Raw genomic sequence first — 6,957 nt, forward strand, 5'->3', positions numbered from 1 at the left:
AAGTCTCAACAGATTTTAAAACATAGATAACATACAAAGTATCTTCTCTCACCAAAGTGGAATGAAATTAGAAATCAATTGCATAAAGAAAGCTGGGAAACTCACAAAACTGTGAAAATTGAACAACACACTTTTAAACAGCCAATGGATCAAAGAATAAATCACAAAGGAAATTAGAAAATACTTAGAGATGAATGAAAACAAAAACACAATATACCAAGATTCACGGGATGCAGCAAAAGCAGTGTTTAAGGGGGAAATTTATAGCTATTAATGTTTACATTAAAAAACAAGCTCTCAAATCAACAACCTAACTTTGCAACTTAAGGAACTAGAAAAAGATCGACCTAAACCCAAAGCTAGGAAAAGGAAGAATATAAAAGATTAGAACAGAGATAAATGAAATAAAGAGAAAAAGGAGAGAAATCAATGAAACACAAAGTTGCTTCTTTGAAAGGATCAACAAAATTGACAAACCATTCACCAGAGGAAATAAGAAAAAAGACTTAAATTACTAAGAGCAGAAATCAAAGTGGGGGCATTACTACCAATCCCACAGAAATAAAAAGGGATTATGAGCATACTATGCACAATTATATGGCAAAAAAAAAAAAATAGGTTAACCTAGTTGGAGTGGACAAATTTCTAAAGAAACACAAAACCTACCAAAACTAAATCATGAAGAAATAAAAAATCTGAACAGACATACAACTAAGAAGAAGATAGAATCAGTTCTCAAAAATCTGCCATAGGTGCCTGGGTGGCTCAGTCAGTTGAGCGTCTGATTCTTGATTTTGACAGGTCATGATCTCGGGGTCCTAAGATTGGGCCCTGCATCAGGTTCCCCATTCAGCGGGGAGTTTGCTTCTCTTCTTTACCCTCTCCCTCTGCCCCTTCTCTCACTCATTCTCTCTCTCTAAAATAAATAAAGCTTTAAAAAAAAAAAAAAATCTCCTGCCAAAGAAAAGTCCTGGACCTAATGACTGCACTAGTGAGTTCTACGAAACATTTCAAGAACTAATCCTTCAGAAGTTTTTCCAAAAACTTGAAGAAAAGGTAAGACTTCCTAATTCATTCCGTAAGGCCAAAGACGCTACGAGAGGAAACTACAGACCAATATCCCTTATGAACATCAACGCAAAAAAACCTCCACAAAATGCTAACAAATTGAATTTACCAGCATAGTAAAAGGATTGTATACCATAATCAAGTAGGATTATTCCGTGGTTCAGGATGCTTCAACATAGGAAAAGCAATCAATATAATACACCACAGGAGCAGAATAGAGGGGAAAAAACACAGTATCATTACAATTGATGCAGAAAAGGCATTTGACAAAATTCAACGCTCTTTCATGATAATAAAAAAAAAAAACTCAACAAACTAGAAATTGAAGGAAACTATCTCAGCATAATAAAAGTTGCATATGAAAAATCCACAGCTACCATCATACTCGATGGTACAAAACTGAAAGCATTTCCTCTAAAATCATGAACAAGGGAAGGATGCCCACTTTTGCTACTTCTATTCAACACAGTACCGTAAGTTCTGTCCAGAGCAATTAGACAAGAAAGAGAAATAAAAAGCATCCAAACTGGAAAGGAGGAAGTAATATTGTCTTTGTTTGCAGATATGATCTTACATGTAGAAAACCCTAAAGATTTCACACACACAAAACCTGTTACAGCTAATAAATAAATTCAAGAAATTAACAGGATACAAAGTCAATACACAAAAATCAGTTGCGTTTCTATACACTAACAATGAACATTCTGAAAAGGAAATTACAAAAGCAAATCTATTTATAATAGTATCAAAAAAATAAAATATTTAGAAGGTAACTAAGGAAGTGAGAGAATTCTACAATGAAAATCATGAAACAGTGTTGAAAGAAATTAAAGACATAACTGAATGGAAATATATCCCATGTACACTGATTGGAAGACTTGCTAAGATGTCCATACTACTCAAAGCAATTTACAGATTCAATGCAATCCTTATCAAAATCCCAGTGCCTTTTTTGCACAGATTAAAAAAAAAAAATCCTAAAATTCATATGGAATCTCAAAGGAACTGAGTAGCGAAAATGATCTTGAAAAAGAACAAACCTGGAGGATTCCTGATTTAAAAACTTCCTACAAACTATAGTCATCAAGGGACTAAAGACAAGTAAAGACAGTAAAGACAGACACATAGGGGCACCTGGGTGGCTCAGTTGTTAAGCGTCTGCCTTCGGCTCAGGTCGTGATCCCAGGGTCCCGGGATCAAGCCCCGCATCGGGCTCCCTGCTCAGTAAGAAGCCTGCTTCTCCCTCTCCCACTCCCCCTGCTTGTGCTCCCTCTGTCACTGTCTCTCTGTCAAATGAATAAAATCTTAAAAAAAAAAAAAAAAGACACATAAACCAATGGCATAAAAAGCCGAGAGATAAAACCTCACATACGTGGTCAAACGATCTTTGACAAGGCTGCCAAGACCATTCAATAGTGAAAGGACAGTCTTTTCAACAAATGGTGCGAAGAAAGCCAGATAATCACAAGCAAAAGAATGAAGTTGAATCTTTACTTAACACAGTATAATACTTAACTAAAAACGGGTCAAAGACCTAATTATAAGACCTAAAACTATAAAGATCCTGGAAGAAAACATAGGGGGAAATTTCACAACATGAGATTAGGTAATGATACTAACATATTTAATACCACTGAACTATACATGTAAAAAATGGTTAAGATGATAAATTTTATGTTATGCATATTTCACATTTTTTTTAAATAGCAAGTTCTTTAATAGTGGGTGATAAAACTCTAAAGACTGGTCAACTGAAACATTTGACAAGGTAGTCGAGAGTACTCAATGGAGAGTTTCCTCAATAAATGCTGAGGGCCACTGGGTGGCTCAGTCGGTTGGGCATCTGACTCCTGACTTCAGCTCAGGTCATGATCTCAGGGTCGTGAGATCAAGCTCCACGTCAAGCTCCGTGCTCAGCGCAGAGTTGGCTAAGGTTTCTCTCTCCCTCTGCCCCTCCCCGCACCCACTCGCTCTCTGAAATAAATAAATCAATCTTTAAATAAATAAATAAATGGTGCTGAGGAAACTGGATATTTACATGAAAAAGAATGACACTAGACCGCTATCTTAACCATACACCACTCACGAAAATTAACTTGAAATGGATTAAAAGAAGTAAATGTGGGGCGCCTGGGTGGCTCAGTCGTTAAGCGTCTGCCTTCGGCTCAGGGCGTGATCCCGGCGTTATGGGATCGAGCCCCACATCAGACTCCTCCGCTGGGAGCCTGCTTCTTCCTTTCCCACTCCCCCTGCTTGTGTTCCCTCTTTCTCTAGCTGTCTCTTTCATTGTCAAATAAATACATAAATAAATCTTTAAAAAAAAAAAGAATTAAATGTAAGATCTGAACATAGGAAAAAAGCTCCTGGACACAGGTCCTGACAATGATTTTTCAGATACAACACCTAAACCACAAGGCAACAAAATCCAAAATAAACAGGGAGGACTACATCAAACTAAACTAAAAGGCTTCTGCACAGAAAAAAAACAACAAAATGAAAAGGCAACCTATGGAATAGGAGAAAATATTTGCACATCATATATCTGATAAAGGGTTAATAGCCAAAATCTATAAAGAACTCAATAACAAAACCACAAGTAATCCAATTAAAAAGTAATCTAATTAAAAATCCAATTAAAAATTTTAAAAAATTCAATAAAAAGCCAGTTTCCAACGATATTCAAATGGCCGACAGGTACATGAAAAGATATTCAACATCACTAACTATTACGGAAATTTAAATCAAAACCACAATGAGGTATCACTGCACGTCTATTAAAATGGGTATGATCAAAAAGAAAAGAAATCACGTGTTGCCATGGATGTGGAAAATGGGGAACCTTGGGTGCTGTTGATGGGCATGTGAACTCGTGCAGCCACTCTAGAAAACAGTATGGAGTTTCCTCAAAAAACTAAACATGGAATTACCTTATGACCCAGGAATTCCACTTGTGGGAACGAAAACCCCAGGAAACAGACGCCCTGCCAGAGAAGTATCTGCACCCCGTGTTCACTACAGCATTATTTACAACGGCCAAGATACGTAAACAACCTAAGTGTCCATCGATGGGCAAACAGAGAACGATAACACGGTATGTAGACACAAGAGAATTCTATTCAGCCATTGAATGAAAATCGTGCCATTTGCGACATGAATGGGCCTTGAGGACACCGTGCTAAGTGAAACAAGTCAGACAAAGACAAATGCTGTATGTCGCACATATATGTGGAATCTAAAAACAAGGAAATCAGATCTGTGGTTGCCAGAGGTGGCCGTGGGAGGTGGGAGGAGGAACAGTCAGAAGCTACAATCTTTCAGTTGTGAGTAAGTATGGAGGACGTAACGTACGACATGATGACTCCAGTTAACACTGCAGGATGGCAGAGGTGAACAGTGCCGAGAGCGTAAATCTAAAAGTTCTCATCACAAGGAAAAAAACATTTTTACCTTTTTTTTTGGTATCTTTATGAGATGACAGATGTTAACTAAACTTATTGTGGTAATCGTCTTGCAATATATGTAAGTCAAATCATGGTGCTATACACCTTAAGCTTATACAGTTCTGTATGTCAATTACATCTCAATAAAATCAAAAGGAAAAAAGAACTCTGAAGGAAAACAAGGCAGTGGCTACAATGCCGGGACAGTGGTAATCTCTGTGACAGAGGGACACAGGAAGGAGCAACTGCACAGGAGCATCAGGGAACGCTGAGATGCTGCCAACGGTCTATTTCTTGACCTGGGCGGTGGTGATGCCATCACTCTGAAATAATTCATTGAGCCGTCCATTTTTGTGTTTTCCATTTTATTTTATTTTTTAATGTTTAAGATACACAAAATTTTTAAAACTAACTGAATGGAAAAGTCAGTTGAATCCACACTATAATTCACATGTCTCTCTCAATAATGGAAGTATACAAACTCAGTATGGTTAGAACCTGAACAACCCTGTCAACCAATATGGCATTTCTAGAACATTCCACTCAACTGCTGAATACACTTCTTTTCAAATACACATGGGACGTCTACCAAGACAGACTATACGCAGGGCCTAAGACAATTCCCAATAAAAGTTAAAGGTTTATAATCATTTAGAATATGTTCTCTGGGGGCGTCTGGGTGGCTCAGAGGGTGAAGTGTCTGCCTTCAGCTCAGGTCATGATCCCAGGGTCCTTGGGATGGAGCCGAGAACAGCGAGGAGTCTGCTTCTCCCTCTCCCTCTGCCCCTCCCTGCCCCAGCTCATGCTCTCTCCCTCCCTAATAAATCCTTAAAAAATAATAATAATTAAGAAAAGAATATGTTCTCTGACTATAACAGAATTAATTATAAACCAATAATAGGTATCTGGAAAATCCCCAAATGTTTGAAAATTAAACACACATCCAAGTAATCAATGGGTCAAAGAAGAAATCACAAGGAAATGAAGTATTCTGAACTAGGCCAGGCCATGTTTGGGAGGGGTAAGGGGTGGAGGTGGGGTGGGAGGTGGAAGTGGGGGGTGGGGAAAGGCAGGGGAGGAGAGGCAGCAGAGGTGAGGAGGCGGTGAGGGAGGAGGTGGTGAAGCCAGAGGCAGGGGGAGAGGGAAGCCAGGGGAAGAGGGAAGGGAAGGCAGCAGGGTGGTAAGTTGGAACTGAGGAGGTAGTCCAGAGGTGGACAGTAGTAAACAGTAAAAAAGGAAAAAAAGAAAATATTCTGGACTTTATTAAAATGAAAACATAACATATTAAAATTTGTGAGATGCAACTAAAGTCATGCTCAGAAGGAAATTTACAGTATTAAACTATATTAGAAAAAAAAGACCTAAAATCAATTATTTAAGCTCCTACCTTAAAAAGCTAGAAGAGTTAAGTTAAACCCAAAGTAAATATAAGGAAAGAAATAATAAAGGTAAGAAAAGAAACCAATTAAATTAAAGAAAAAAGACAATCAATAGTGAAAAGCAATGAAACTGAAGCATGGTTTCCTATAAAATGTAACACATCATAAAAGTGCACATACACAAAAAACATACTGTAATGATTTACCAGAGTGAACAACTTGTAAGTACCATCTGATCAAGAAGTGGGACAGGGGCCCGGGGTGGCTCAGCCGGTAAACTATCCGACTCTTGATTTCGCCTCAGGTCATGATCTCAGGGTCGTGGGATCGAGCCCCATGTCAGGCTCTGAACTGAGCATGGAGCCTGCTTGAGATTCTCACTTTCTCTCCTTCTGCCCCTCACCATCCACTCAAGCTCTCTCAAAAAAAAAAAAAAAAAAAAAGAAAAGAAAAAAAAGAAAAACAAATAGGACGACCAGCACCCAGAGTCCCCCTCCACATTGTGTCCCTCATCTATCACTAACCTCTCCGTACCTCAAAAAGTCATCACTATCCTAACTTTATGCAAATAACGTCCTAGTTTTCATTATAATTTTACCACCTAAGAATGCATCTTTAGTCTAGAGTTGGGTTTTACCTGTTTTTTAAACTTACATGACAATACAGTATATATTACATGTGTTTCTTGGCCATTCATATACTTTTGTTAAATGTCTGTTCAAATCTTTTCAACTAGTTTGTCTTTGAAATAATCAATAAAATCATAAACCCCAAACCAGACTGACCAAAATAAAGCAAGGAGACACAAATTACCAGTATCAACAGAGAAGAACAGTCCTAAGTGTAAATCTTGGAACATTAAAAGAATACAGAAGTATAATGAACAACTTTATACTAATTTGACTACCCAGTTTATGCAAGGACTAAACTGGTCTGCAGGAATACTCCAAAATAAAAGCATTTGACATTTCTTACCTTTAAAAATCTTCAAAACAGGCCCTGTTATCCCCACATCACTGGAAAGAGAGGACTACATATCAATTTAGCTCAAAAACAACTTTAAGTGCTTA

The sequence above is a fragment of the Ursus americanus genome, chromosome 2, assembly GCF_024610735.1.
Source record: "Ursus americanus isolate L20-20 chromosome 2, mUrsAme1.1.p, whole genome shotgun sequence".
Classification (NCBI taxonomy): domain Eukaryota; kingdom Metazoa; phylum Chordata; class Mammalia; order Carnivora; family Ursidae; genus Ursus; species Ursus americanus.